The sequence below is a fragment of the Ornithodoros turicata genome, chromosome 1 (genome assembly GCF_037126465.1).
Source record: "Ornithodoros turicata isolate Travis chromosome 1, ASM3712646v1, whole genome shotgun sequence".
Classification (NCBI taxonomy): Eukaryota; Metazoa; Arthropoda; class Arachnida; order Ixodida; family Argasidae; genus Ornithodoros; species Ornithodoros turicata.
The window spans coordinates 93,292,491-93,307,481 of record NC_088201.1 but is presented as its reverse complement, the minus strand read 5'-3'; the positions used below and the strand labels follow the sequence as shown (position 1 = coordinate 93,307,481).

Sequence of the window (14,991 nt, the reverse complement as noted above, 5' to 3'; positions counted from 1 at the left end):
ACAGGCAGATCGCTCGGAAATAGCACTCCACCGATACTGGGCAAGTGGTTAATGAATTGCCATCCACATGCGATGAGAAAATTGCGTTCCTGTAGAACCGAACTGAGACTGTTCCTGCTGACGAAAAGTCATCGAGTGCCCGCGGCGGGACTCGCTGACGTTATCCTGGTACATTCGAGTACCCGCCCACCGCAACATGTTCGCACATGTGCAGGCAACACCGAGCCCGCGCTCAACTGTATCGCTCCCAGTTTTCATATAACCTTTGTAGCCTATATTTCACTGATTCAGCAATCCCGCTCTGGCGTGGCCAAATACGGCAAGCAGGGTCATTTACCACCACCATTCAGCAATCTCTTGTATTTGTCGAACGTGATGTACGCGCTATTCTTTTAACGCGATAAAAGAAAGATAAAAAAAGCGACAGCTTGCCCGGTTTCGTGATTTTTCTCGCACAGTTCACAGTGCACCACCGGTGAGACGGGCGCATCTTCCACGCAACTGCTTCATTGCCGCAATTCCTTTCCTTAACCCCAGAGTACAAATACTCGGAGACAGATCTTCGCAAGTGAAAATAATGCGAACTCTCTTTACAGCTCTGCACCTTATTTTATGTTCGCTCGCAATATAGGAGACTAATATAAGTCTTCTCCTGGAAGTTATAAATATGGAAAACCTCGCTGAAAAAGAGTAAGAACTCGTGCCACCAGTCTCCGTTGAAAGCTATCTGACGAGAGGAATACATTTAAATGAAAACTGATGATGTATTTATTCCGATCCTTCAGCACCATTCTCTCTTCATTTTGCGAAACGACGTTTTCTTTTAGGGCGCCTGCTTTTCGTATTCTCTCGGAGTTGATATTGATAGTCTGATCGCGAGAGAGTCCGCGCTATTGGGCTATTCCATGGAGGTCTCGATTTAACGCATGCATATATACTGATGCGATGTGAGTTTGTTAGCGACAAATGTGTGCAACAAAGCACACGCGTGCATGGAAAGGGATACTTTTCTATCAGGATGTCTGTGTAGGTACTTTTAGCGGCACGAAGTATGCATAGTTGTCTTCTGTAGACTTCGAGTTGCTACTGGACAGTCCTCATCATAATTGATAATTCGCGACTTTACGTCGCGAGACAGCTATGATCATGAGCGACGCCACAGTGGTCTGTCTGAGGAGTAGTTTTGTCCGCCAGGGGGCAATCCATTGGGTTATCCAGTGATACACACGACAAGTGTCTATATTTTGCGTTGCTTACTTTCCGTGGCTTGAACTTGTCTCATCTCATGCGTTTCACGACAGCATTCCAGACATTTGTATCGTAGTCGGTTTTGCGTAATCGGTTGCTACATATATACTTAGGGAGTAGATTTATACGTTAGGTGAGTCCGCATGTGACCCCATGCTGCACGTGCCGCAGGGTAGGACTGCTTATAATTTCGACCACCTGGGGCTTCTCTGACGTGCGCCGGAACTCTCCGGCACACGTTTCTGGAAGCATAGAGGTTCACTCGATGCACGTTCACTCAAAGGTCTAATGGCGTTTGATGTTTGCCCGGTTACCAATACCACGACAGTAGAGAGTTCTAGATAATCGTAAGCGCACCCTGATTTTGATTCCCTATACGTCTCGTAAATGGGACTGCGCGCCCTTCGAAGTGTCTTAGTGACATGGACGCCTCTTTAAGGTAATATTCCGACTACGACGACATGGCGGTACCTATGGGTGATGGGAGGAATTAAATGGGTCACTATGCCGTTCCGTCCGCTTTATTTAGCTTGTTTTGTTTAACTGTTGTGTCACCAATTCATCCCTTTCTTTTATTCATGAAGTATTTCATCAATAAGGATAAATGATCGCCCACCATTATGCGCTTGCATGTAATTCGCGATGTTACCGAAAAAGCAGTCGAGCTTCCTCGGGTCGGCTTATGAATTCCACGAGACGGAATCGGAAAGGGGTTGCTTTTCACGCTCACGGAGTCGTTGGCCCATAAACCGTATAAGGACTTGCGCCGTGATTGGCTGACAGCGGTACGGAGTGGGAATCGGAGGGCCCTTACGATCTCGGCGATGTCACGTCGAGACTGGGAGGTACTCGGGTTTGAATCCCGGTGTCGGCTGTGATGTCTGGGGATTTTCTTGTGTTTTCCTCAGACGCTTTCAGACATATATTGGCACAGTTCCCTTCTAAGTCGGCCCAGGACGCACATTCCCAAAGGACGTTAGTCGTGGCGTTGCCTACCTCTGTGAGTCAACGGTTAGACCTTTCACCACCACCACCACCACCACCGCAATCATCTATCAACATGCAGTTTGATATTTCGTCGTAAGACACTTGGACCACCTTGAAGCATCGTTGTCGTCAATAACGTTACCGTCATTAACGTTATCAGGTAGGGCGCACTGCAGAAGGGGGCGAAGTAGTCGCGCATTCTATGTTTTGAATGCGGATGCTTTTAGTCTGGTTAAAATCTGACGGTCTTTGGCCCTCTGCATGGGTGGTGCAAATCCCATGAGGCCATATGAACGGCGTATTATGTTTGATTTAACGAGAGGGCAAAGAGAGCGTGCTGAGCGAACGTATACATGTTAACACAACGCTCAACTGCAACTCACGTTTATTACATGGCCGCCACGTACGTTAGCCCCCGCTACCTGCAGACGAAAAGTTGACCTCATTTATGGACAGGTCTGGTTTACACTTTTCGTGGCCTTTGGACAACTGACAAGTGACTGTCGCGTATACTATTTGAGCATAATCATCCAGCTTACGAACGCAATATTTGACCGCAGTTTACATGACAAAAAAGGAAAAAACACACACACACACACAAAAAAAAAAAAACAAGGGGATAACGATTTCGTAATTTGTTTCTCCTTTCCCACTTTTACGGTGCAAAGCCACCACTATCACAACCAGGTAGTCAACATGTGTCGGCAGAATTGTTTCATTAGACGGAAGTCTTTTAATGTCTGAATGTTATTTTTCCTTACCTAATCTGAAAGGAAGGGTAATGGAGACACTTAACAGCAGTGCTCATGCTTTTTCACATTTTTCATAACAAAACTTTTTTTTTTCAACATGCATTGAGGGTATTGCTGACTGCCTCAAATTTCGAGATTTTCCAGTGGTAATCACATATAATATTTGTAGATGTTAAAATGTCGCTGGAAACGCTACATCTCTAGTCCCTTCCTCAGGCACTAAATGAACCAATCGTAAATAATTATCTACTAACCATTACGGGAGCACGTAAAAATCATCACGGAAAGCGCTGTCCTGCTGTACAAGGAAGTCCTGATCCAATCTTAATCTGCTGGGTCTCTGGCGTTCGCACGTCCGCCAGTGGAACATATTAATCGATATTCGCCTAAATCGCACGTATCGACCCGTTCGTTCGCTGCTACAGTTCAGTGATTACTAAAAGCCAGGTCAAAGAGCGGAGCCTCCAACATTGGATGAAAAAGGACCCCCCCCCCCCAAAAAAAAAAAGACAAACCAAAACGTAAAATAATTTACACGCTCAAAGTGAGGCATAGCACAGTCACAAAAAGCCTCGCTGAAGTATATAGATGGTGCTCTACCTTTTTTATGAGAGCAGTCGCGCGTTCAAAATTCTGAAAGCCTGTCTGAGTGGAGAACGGGAAAATAACTTTGATGAAAGAAGGATCACGTATCATATCGTTTCATGTAGTGGGGTCTGCCAGCCAGAGATGGCACAGTTTGAAAAAAAGTAATAATAATGATGTGCCCTCATTTTTCACACTATACTCCTGTTCAACGTGAGAAGGAAAAGAAATCTAGTTGTTAGAAGAGGGCGACAACAGCCTTGTGGCGCATGAGCACTGTTTCTCGCGCGCTCATTCTACCTTTGCTGTTCGCTCCCACATTAAACCTGTTGTTTCGCACTGCCGCACTGCGCTCTTACTTCTTCAGGTTATGGGCCCAGAGCACCTTGTTCAGAAACACTGTTCCCTGCTTATCTTCCTCGGTCTTTGCTAATTGAACTACCGCTGCGTCAGCCGTCGGAGTTATGGCAGACTCGGGCAAGTTCATGGTTGCGAAGTTGACAGACGGCAACTACCAGGCTTGGAAATTCAAGATGAGAATGCTTCTGATCCGGGAGGACACTTGGACATACGTTGCAGACGAAGCCCCAGTGGATCCGTCGGCTGCGTGGGTTGCTGGAGATCGGAAAGCGCAAAGTACGATTTGCCTTAGCGTCGATGACAGCCAAATAGTGCACGTCTGTAACTGCTCATCGTCGAAGCAGATGTGGGATGAACTGAAGGAGGTTCATGAGAGAGCAAACCTCAGTAATAAGCTGTATTTACTGAGGAAATTATATCAGTCACGATTGGACAAGGATGAAGAGATGCCAGTCCACATAAGGCGCACCTTGGAGTTGGTGGAGCGACTAAGAGGAATTGGGCAAGAGATAACTGACTTCCAAGTCGCTGCTCTTCTTCTTAGCGGGCTTCCGGATTCCTACGAAGCACTGGTCACCGCACTTGATACACGGCCCGACGATGACCTCACGCTCGAATACGTAAAAGGCAAGCTTGTAGACGAATTTAAAAGGAAGCGAGAGATGACAGTTGTGTCAGCAATGACCGACTCGGAAGCGGCACTTCGTGTGGAAGATTCCCGTGACACGAATACGTCCAGCGATACAAGAGAGTGCTTCTATTGTAAGAAGAATGGGCACATCAGAAGGAACTGCGCTGCTTGGAAGGCGCAGAGAAAATCGCAGAAACAAAGAAGCAGACAGCGTGCTAAGACGGCAGTATCTCAGCACTCGTCTTCGTCGGAGATTGCTTTTCTTTTATCGAGAAATTCTTCTGCCAAGGATTGGTACATCGACTCAGGCGCCACAAGTCATATGTGCAACGACCTGAACTTTTTCACGCGGAACTTCAGGAGAAGACAGAAGTGGTTACAGTTGCGAACGGTCAGCACGTTTCTTCTCAAGGCGTGGGAGATGGCACCCTGCAGTGTCGGGTATCGCCGTCCGTAGTCAAGACTATTCCTGTCACAGAAGTCCTTTACGTGCCTTCTCTGGAGGGTAACCTCCTTTCCGTGAAGAGATTAACTGGTCTCGGCAACGTGGTGACCGTCCGGGGAGACCAGTGCACGGTTGCTAAGAATAAGCAGGTCTTGGCTACAGGAAAGCTCGAGCGGGACCTTTACCGGCTTGTGACAGCTAAGACCGAAGTGGCCAACATTACACAAGCTTCGCATCATAGGAATTGCATCCATATTTGGCACCATCGGTTAGGGCACCGAGATGCACAAGCCGTAAAGCAATTGTACAGGGATGGTTTGGCAGACGGAATCCTTATTGAAGACTGCGACCGGCTGCTCAAATGCACAAGCTGTATAAAAGGAAAAATGAAGCGGGCATCCTTCCCAAAAGTGAGCGGTTCAAGAGCGGAAGGCGTACTGGACCTGGTACATACGGACGTTTGCGGGTCCATGAGGGTTCTTACGCCGAGCAAGAACAAGTACTTTGTAACGTTTATCGATGACTACTCTCGGTACACTGTGCTATACTTGCTAAAGTCCGAGGACGAGGTACCTTCGAAACTTAAACAGTACCTTGCATTAGTAAAGACTAAGTTTGGCACGTACCCGAAGGTCCTGCGTGGGGACAACGGAACCGAGTACACTGGCAGTACATCTCGACTGGTTCTGCGAGACTGTGGGGTTGAGCTTCAGACCACCGTTCCGTATAGCCCTCAGCAAAACGGTGTAGCAGAAAGGAAAAACCGCACACTGTGTGAGAGTGCCAGGAGCATGCTTTTTGGAGCGGATATGCCAACGACTTTTTGGGGCGAAGCCATCGTGACGGCGTGCTACCTCCAAAACCGACTACCAAGCACAGCAGTTCACAGAACACCTTACGAGCTATGGCACAGCAAAAAGCCGAGCTTGGAACATCTCAGGATGTTTGGGAGTCACGTCTTCGTGCATGTTCCAAAGGAAAAACGGTCTAAATGGGATGCTCGTGCTGTCGAAGGGATACCGAGTACTTCTCAAGGGGAGTCATAAGATAAAGGTGACTCGGGACGCGGTAAACGATGAAGCTCCAATCATACAGAAGTTCTGCTCGGAATCGTCTCCACCATGTCACGAAGAATCAGGAGATCACCGGCTACGTCATGAAGCGGGTGCAGATAGTCCCAGCGAGATAGAAGTAGAGATGTGGCCGAGCATATCTTCACCCGGGGAAGAAGAGGTCAGTGGTACACCGGGAGAGGATCGAGGGACAGCCGTAACTGGGCTTCGGCGTTCGGCTAGGAGCAATAAGGGCGTCCCGCCAGACCGATTTTGCTACATCGCTCAGGCTGCGCCAACTGCTGATCCTGGGAGCTGGAAAGAAGTTCAAGCATTGCCAGCTTGTGAGAGAGTGAAGTGGATTGAGGCTGCAAACGAAGAGATTGCTTCACTTCACCAACTTAACACGTGGGCTCTTGTGGAGCTTCCCCCTGGAAAACGACCATTCGGTTGGAAATGGGTTTTCAAAACAAAGAGAGACAAAGACGGCAATGTTGAGAGATACAAGGCAAGGCTCGTTGCCCAGGGGTACTCTCAAAAATACGGAGAGGACTACGACGCTACTTTCGCCCCTGTTGCAAAGCTTACGACCTTGCGGGTTCTTCTCACGGTATCAGCATCACGAAAGTTGCAGGTTCGTCACTACGATGTGAAGACTGCTTTCCTCAATGGAGTGATTGAAGAAGACATATACATGAGACAGCCCGAAGGTTTCGTTTCGGTGGGTAAAGAACATCTAGTCTGCAAGCTGCAGAGATCCCTCTATGGGCTCAAGCAGGCCGCGAGGGCATGGAACATCAAGGCAAACGAAGTCTTTCTTGAAGAGGGCTTCAGCCGTAGCGAGGCAGACCCCTGCCTCTACTTCAAGACAGAAAAAGGCAGTCGCATATACATCCTTCTCTATGTTGACGATATGCTGATTTGCCACAAGGATGATTCAGTCATTACTGGAGTCTGGAAAAGTTTGAACAAGCATTTCGAGCTCAAGGACCTTGGGCATGTCAGCCGGTACCTAGGAATCGAAATAGAGAGATCAGAAGATGGTTGCTTCAACATCCACCAAGCTAAAAAGATCGACACCCTTCTGGAAAAATACCAGCTCATGGACGTCAAGCCTAGTCACACACCTATGGACCCCGACTACCTGAAGTTTAGCGGGGATCACGGCTTACTGCCGACCAACGATCAGTACCGTCAAGCTGTCGGGGAGCTGCTGTACTTGAGCACAACTACGCGACCGGACATTGCTTGTGCCATCGGAATTCTTTGTCGTCGCGTGAGTAAGCCACGCCAGCAAGACTGGAATGCCGTGAAAAAGCTTTTACGTTACTTGAAGTACACCAGAAGCTTAATGCTGAAGCTCTCCGGGCAGCCAGGTATGAAGCTGGAGTGCTACGTGGATGCGGATTGGGCAGGTGATGTGTCGGACCGCAAATCGACTAGCGGGTACTTCGTCCAGCTGGGAGGCAGTCCCGTCTCCTGGTCCACGAGGAAACAGATGTCTGTAGCATTGTCATCTACAGCGGCCGAATATGTCGCAGCGGCACACGCGTCACAAGAAGTTTTGTGGCTTCGACAGCTCTTACAAGTTTTTGGTTATGACCAACTTCAGCCGACCTGCCTTTACGAGGACAACCAAGGCTGCATCAAGCTTGCACTTCGCGAGGGACACAGCGCGCGAACAAAACACATTGACGTGCGACATCATCATCTCAGAGATTTGGTCCAACGCGGAGTCATACACCTGCAATACTGCGAAACAGCCAGGATGGTCGCCGACGCATTAAAGGGATAGTCGCATCCGGAAGCGTGTTCCGGAACTATTATGGTCATGTTCCCTGTCGTTCATAATGTACGCCGGCAAATTTTCTCCGCACAAATCCACTTGGTTGACTCAGAAACGATTTTTAAATGTTCGCGCTTCCGGCGCGCACGGCAATCCCCGCAAGGCGCCGACACTGGATGACGTCACCCGGATAAACCAACCATCAGGAGGCGCTCCTTCCCGCCGCAGATTCTGTGTGTGTCTGAGCGTCTGTCTGACCCTTTTTCTTGTTGTCTTGTCGCGTTTGCTTTGAAGTACTTTGAACTACAGCGTGTGGCCTAGGATTTCACGCCGTTGACGTGCGATGTCACAGCCAGGAAACCGGTGCTACGTGCTCGGGTGCAGAAAGACTTACAACGCGAATCCCGAGCTTGCATTTCACCGACCTCGCAATGGCGAAACGAAACGAAAGTGGGAGGCAGCGATCGCCGGCCACTACTGTGGTGTGGCCCAAGGATAGAATGTTTCACGCGTCTGTTCCTGTCATTTCGCCGACGACGCCTATTTCGATGAAGATGTATTGCAAGTTCGGCTTGGGCTACGGCAGAAACAGAAGCGGCTGAAGATTGACGCCGTGCCTACCACATTCGATCAGGAACAAGGGCAGGAACCAGTAACGGAGGTAAGCGACAATTTTGCGTGGTCACAGCTATACGCTGCGATGAAAAATGTCAGTTGTCACAGTAAACATCATCGCACACACCTGGCCTCGCCGCCGATTGTAACGTCACAGTCACACCGCCTACTAATGTACACAAATTATTACAATGATTGCAGCATCCTGACGCAATAGTACGCGTCCTCTAGAGAAAAAAGATTGGTGTGTTGTTGCTGTGCTAATTGTCGCCAGTATTATGCAGGAGTAACGTAACACTCCCACATGACAGCATTATTCTAATCTTATTGCAGCTAGTGGATGTTTCTACAGTTCATAGTGTAAGCCTGATGGCAGCATTCAGGGATGTGAAAGCATCGCAATCTGTGTTTGGCTACGTCCGAGACACTTGCATCAGTATTCTACTGCAGGCTTGTTGCTAATTTCTGGCTCTATTTCAGGTGGCAGCAAGCACGTCAACGGAATCAACTGGATTTGGTATGTTTTGTCAAGCCACGAAAATATTGCAATTCTTTTTGCACGTCCCACAAAATAATGGATATGTACAAGCCCTGAAAATTGTCGAGTTCTGTGAAAGGAATCTTGTGTGATGCGACTGCCAGTGTTTATAACGTAATGTCGACAGGAAAATAACTGTGCCAGTGAAATAGGGACCGCAAAGGGGAAGATTTATTTGCATAGTCATTTTTATATTTGTTATTGTACCTGCTAGGCCCTCAACGTATTCTTTTGAGCGTTAATACTCGAGGCCATATTTCAGATGTGGAGGTCATGGCTGAAGCAAGTGCTGGGGACCCACTTCCCACTTCACCGCGCATCTCACAAGGGGGTTGTCATCCCCTGATTCCAGGAAGAGGAAAACAATGGACACAGACTTGCATAGCGTATTAGTACACCAGATATGGATCTGCCAACATGAACCCTCCACATCCCTGTGGCAGCGTACCTGTAACCGCCCAGACTTCACACCACATTACTGTAGAACCACAGCACAACATAAAATAGCTTAGGTTTATTTGCCTCCCATACATAATGGGAGGCAAATAAACCTATGCTATTTCGTTATTCCCACTCCGTTATACTCCACTGTACAATAAATCGATACAATTATAGGGTCATTCTTTATTCCCGTCACTACACCGCATTGACAATCTGCACAGAATTCAAAATATTCCCACCTCGGCACTAACTTAGTGCAGTACAGTCTGGATTTGATGCCAGAGCTAATACTGCCACGTGTAGTAGTTTTTGCTGTACAGATGGGTAGACAGTCTGTTGACTGCAACTGGAGATGCAGAGTGACAAGACAAAACATCCCCCACACTGCAATGACAAAAAGACGAAAATTGCTGCAAGACGAAAATTTTGCTGACATAGGCACACTTGGTGTAAATGAGCCCTTGGTCATCCCCCTTGCCTCCCATCAGAAGTTTTGGAGGATACTATAGGTGTGTGGTGTACGGATAGGTTTATCCGTACACCACACACCTATAGTATCCTCCAAAACCTCTGATGGGAGGCAAGGGGGATGACCAAGGGCTCATTTACACAAAGTGTGCCTATGTCAGCAAAATTTTTGTCTTGCCACTACATGTCTCCAGTTCCAGCCATCAGTATGCACCAGCTTGTCTCTCTTGTCAAGACACCCTTGTTTCGATGGTCCTAACGCTGATAGCCTTGATAGGACGTAGATGGGAACTCCCTCCTGATGGCTCAGACAACGCATCCAGGAACCTGTCGTCTGTTCCTTGGACCAAGGTATCCCCAGACCCATCTCCTGAATGATGAGTATGCCGTGAACCTTAGGCAGCTGGAAAAGACAAATCCACATGACATTTCTTTTTGTTTAGCATTATATCTTGTGGGCATTCGCATACCTGCCAAATCTCCCACAGTGTTGGGAAGACAATGGCCATAACAGAAGAACAGACACTATCCCAACCTTGGAGTTCAAAGCCTGTGCATTCTTAGTTCCGGGGTCTCCTGCATTTTGAATGTGGGAGGTTGGCAGGTGTGCAACATAGTACAACAGAAAAATGGTCCGCCTCTTTCAGGATGAACCCGATTCCAACAGCTAACTCTCTCCCGAACCAGCTTCCCTCCAATTCCGGCAAAATCCAATTTCTCCCAAAATATATTACTCTTACATTCTCCAGTAACATGCTCCCCCCCCTTTATTGGCACCTCAAATGCTTCTGTTTTCAGACTTGTAAGAATATCCTTCAGAATTCCCACTGGATATCTGTCAATCAGGGTTTTGTGTTGCCAATCAGGCCATGGCTGACTGGCATAATTGAGAGCATGTCGAGACTAGCTGAGGCGACTGTGTTGCTTCACTTTTCCTAATGGGATTGTTGGACCCGGATTCTGGGTCGTTCCACGGCTGTCGGCCACGCTTATGATTTATGGTGGACAAACTTGTGTAGGCCAAAAAGCTGCTGAGAATAGCCGCCCTTTTGTATACAACCCCTGTCCACTTTAGGTTCGACAATTTGCCTAACCAACAACACCCGAGTTTACCCTTCCGAATCTTGATGGGAGGTCATTTAAACCGAAAAAATCATTACGGTCATAATCATAGCAAACGGAAGAGCACTGCAGCAGGCTTACCTGTGGTCCTGGGGATTGAGTCGCCTAAAATGTTGATCATAGCGGCAGAATTGAGGTGCGTACACCACTAGAAGCTCCCTACGGAGGCAGATGTCCCTGAGTAATGGGTGTTGTGTTATGCACTGCACGGCGGCACTGTTGCACATTTCTACCACCCTGGCAACAGAATGGCAACACAGGCGCTCGTCGGGCTCCTGTGGGTCGCAGACTCCACACACACACCTGCCGACAACAATTTTAACATTCTAAACTATTTCGCACATCCGACGGCACGGCAACCATGCAAAGAATACGTCACCTGAAAATGTCATCCCGCGGGTTAGCCGCAGCCACATCTCGTGCATGGTCGGCGGGTTCCAGAGGCATTGGGTCCGTAGAGTATGGGTCATCATCCAGCATTAACTCGTCGCCGCTACCGCTTACATGTTCGGCAGAATCTCCCCCAGACAGAGAAACATCACTCTCGTTTTCAGACTCCATGTTTGCTACCTTCGCCTTCGCTTCGCGATCGGCAAACAGGCGCGCGGCTCGCATTTACCCAGGGCGCGCGCTGATTGGCCTTATCCGGGTGACGTTTGCTCCCACTTTTAGAGAGCGAGGGCGCAAGGATTCCGGTTTCCTTTTCATCGGATTGCGCGAAAAGTACGCCGCGGATCGAAATGGTATTTTCGGGCCCATTTCAGTGGTCGGCAAGGAATTAGAATTCGCATTAGTTTCGAAATTGACCTCGGAGAATGCGTCTGTCCCTTTAACCAAACCCATCCCGCGACCGCGACTACTGCTTCTGAGGGAGCACATGGGTCTCTTTGAGTATTAGTTGTCGAGGGGGGGTGTTAGAAGAGGGCGACAACAGCCTTGTGGCGCATGAGCACTGTTTCTCGCGCGCTCATTCAACCTTTGCTGTTCGCTCCCACATTAAACCTGTTGTTTCGCACTGCCGCACTGCGCTCTTACTTCTTCACTAGTTCGTCATCTGCATACGCCGTTGGGGATAACGAGACACAATAGCGCGGCAGTGCAGTGCATTCGAGACATAGTGCAGCGCCACCATGGGGGAGGGCTCGCGCAGTGTCATGCGTCCAATGCTAACATCCAATACGGAAGCACAGTGAGTGGAATGGATTACACTACCTGGTGGAGGAGAGAGAGTGACGTCTTTATGCCCATCCTATCTGCGGCACAGTAATACTTTGAGAGTTGACGATCTACATTTCTTTTCCTTCTTAAGTTGAACACGAGTATAAATATTTCGCTCCTCACGTCTTTGAAAATTAACTAGTATCTTTATTAGCAATAGTAAGTCATTCTTCTGGTGTTGCAAGACAAAACGCCCGGAGGGTGTTAATGTAGAGTATTGGCTACCGCGAAAAAAATAATCCAATCATCATCATCGCCAAAATAAAACTGTTGTTGTGACCTTGATCGCAAAAACAAAACAAAAAAGGAAACAGGATATGCAGGGCGTTTCATCTAACGTGCCGAACAATCGTATTGAAAAATCTAATCGTTTTCAAATTATGGGGCAGACGTTACATACTTATTTCGGCAGAGGTTTTGTCATGATTTCCGAGCACCGTAACCAATTTGTATCGCGAAAAGTTAATTTTCTAAATTAATTCCGAAATTTCCGAAGCTTGCCTCCGGCTTTTTTCATTTGTGTGTGTGTGTGTGTGTGTGTGTGTACGTGTGACTGAAACCGAAAGCGCATCTCGGATAGAGGCCCATTTTCCTTCAGAATACATTTCCTAACAGTGCTAATGGCCGAAAAAAAAAAAAAAAAAACAGCGGAAACCATCGTTTCCGGGCGCGCAAGATGTGGGCTGCGCTCAGATCTCCCCTGGAAGCCGTGGACGGTGGAGCTGCCCCTTCACTTTTCCTTTTCCATTCTTCTGCTGATAAGTAGCATGCTTACAACGCGAAGTTACCTGAAACAGCAGTGAGAAGGAAACGCGAAGACGCGTGTCTCCGTCTTTTCCGCAGCATCTCGCATTAACCTCACGAAGAGCCGAGCTAGGCCGGTAATTTGCGCTTCGTCCAAACGACGGGTTTCGCACTTTCTTTTCAGCTATTGGTACCGTAGCAGGGAATGTATTTAGCAATGACAAAGGGTAAATTCGACATGCGCTTTCAGTTGCATGCAAAGAGACACACACACACACACAAAGAAAAGAAGAAGAAGAACGTGAGATTGACTCGGCACATTGCGGAGTTCAATTCCAAAAAACTTGCATTTCTCGTGGCATGGAATTGGCGAAAATGCTCGGCAAAAGCTCCAAAATACCGTTGACGCCGTGATTATGAGATCAGTAGGCTTCTTAATACGTGTTTTTTACAAGTTGGGTGAAACACCTTGTACGAGTATAAGTGCTATGAGCGCACGCCATACACAAGTTTATGGCAAATGTAGCCATACCATGATTCATCTTTATGATTCATCTTCAAGCAATGCGCAAGCCTACATCATGGCTAACTTTTCTCTTCTTTCTCTCTTTTTTTACCAGCATTAAACATATCCCCCCAGTGCGCCGGAAGGCAACGCTTTGGGGGGACTGATGTTTGGCGAACGTGCGTGCAGCCTATACACAGTGGTGGCGGCTCGGTGCATCAAGGGCGAGGTGAAACAGGGAGAGGGGTAGGTGATTGTGACACAGGAGGAGGGATGTGCAGCCCCTCTTGCTCTGGGATTCGAACAGTCTCGCGAATCTGTCCACCACAAAAAACATGCGGTCATCCCTTACTAGCATTCATTGGCATGCTTCCTGTACCATGGCAACCGCCAGCATGATTGGCGAAGTTATCACATGGCGTCGAGCAACACTTAGGTGACGGCGTCAGGTCACGTGGAACGTGATCTCCTCCCGTCAGGGTGAGAGGTTCCCCAACTGAAGGCACGAGTAGAAAGATAGTTACGTATGAAGTGAAGGATGTACCCGGAGCTCTATAGTTCCACATGATATGCGAGTTGATAACCAGAGGGAGAGAGAGGGGGATATAAAAGTTTAATAGACTTCGGCTCTGCTATTTCCCTGTGTAACCCTGTGTCTATGCGAAATATTCATCAGGGTTCGTTCCTTGCGATATTTTGGAAGGCCGACAGTGAGTACTATACTAGGCAACGGATTGTACCATCCTTAATTGAAGACAGAGTGAAGCCCTAATTGCTTCGCGACAGCTACATATTAAGTTTGCTCCCTAACTGGTATTTCATAAAATTTGTCTAGTGTTCGATGGACCTCTGATCGTCTCTAATGTAAGCCTGCGCTCGGCAGCACCTGAATGTCGACCATGCAACTTACCTAAACGAACGAGCCAACAGGAAAATTAAAACACCGTTTCGGAAATCAAGGTTGTCAAATTTCCTTTAAAAAAAATGACGATGAACCTTGCTTGTAACTGTTCGGCTGTCAGCTGTGTGACAAAATTGAGATGCAATTGTCAACGGCGACAAGCTTTGCTTTCCTGAATACCCCGTAGCTGATCTAATGAGTCCCCCAGAGGCCTACTTTATCTTCCGCCTAACAAGATTCTAATTCTTCTGATAATAGTTTCATGCCTAACGTCGTCAGACAGCTGGGGTAATTAATGACGCCACAGTCAGCCCCTGTATTAATTTCGCCCACCCGTGTTCTGTAACGCTGTTCAGACACCTCAACACCACCCACGTCGTGCCGAAGCAATTCGTACCATGGAGAGAAATGTATTGCGTCTTCTGACCATTCGAACCATTCCCCTTGAGATCATTTGGTAGACAAGCCGAAAATAAGTGCAATATTTTCACGGTAGATGGAAAACGCACAACGACGAAGTCGTAACTCCTGCGTTTAATCTGGGTTGCCGGGTATTCGTATTTTTCCGAAAGGCTGGGTACGGTACCCTGCCT

General features: G+C 47.9%; 1 protein-coding gene and 1 long non-coding RNA gene across 2 annotated transcripts in view; both read left to right on the top strand.

Moving 5' to 3' along the window:
• LOC135378473 (neuropilin and tolloid-like protein 1) overlaps window positions 1-14,991 on the top strand; it is a 758,425-nt gene that overhangs the window by 202,933 nt on the left and 540,501 nt on the right. The window lies entirely within an intron of this gene.
• LOC135366477 (uncharacterized) lies at window positions 8,070-9,613 on the top strand. Its single transcript, XR_010414182.1, has 3 exons — window positions 8,070-8,507; window positions 8,942-8,978; window positions 9,262-9,613. It is a non-coding gene; the product is annotated as an uncharacterized LOC135366477 (long non-coding RNA).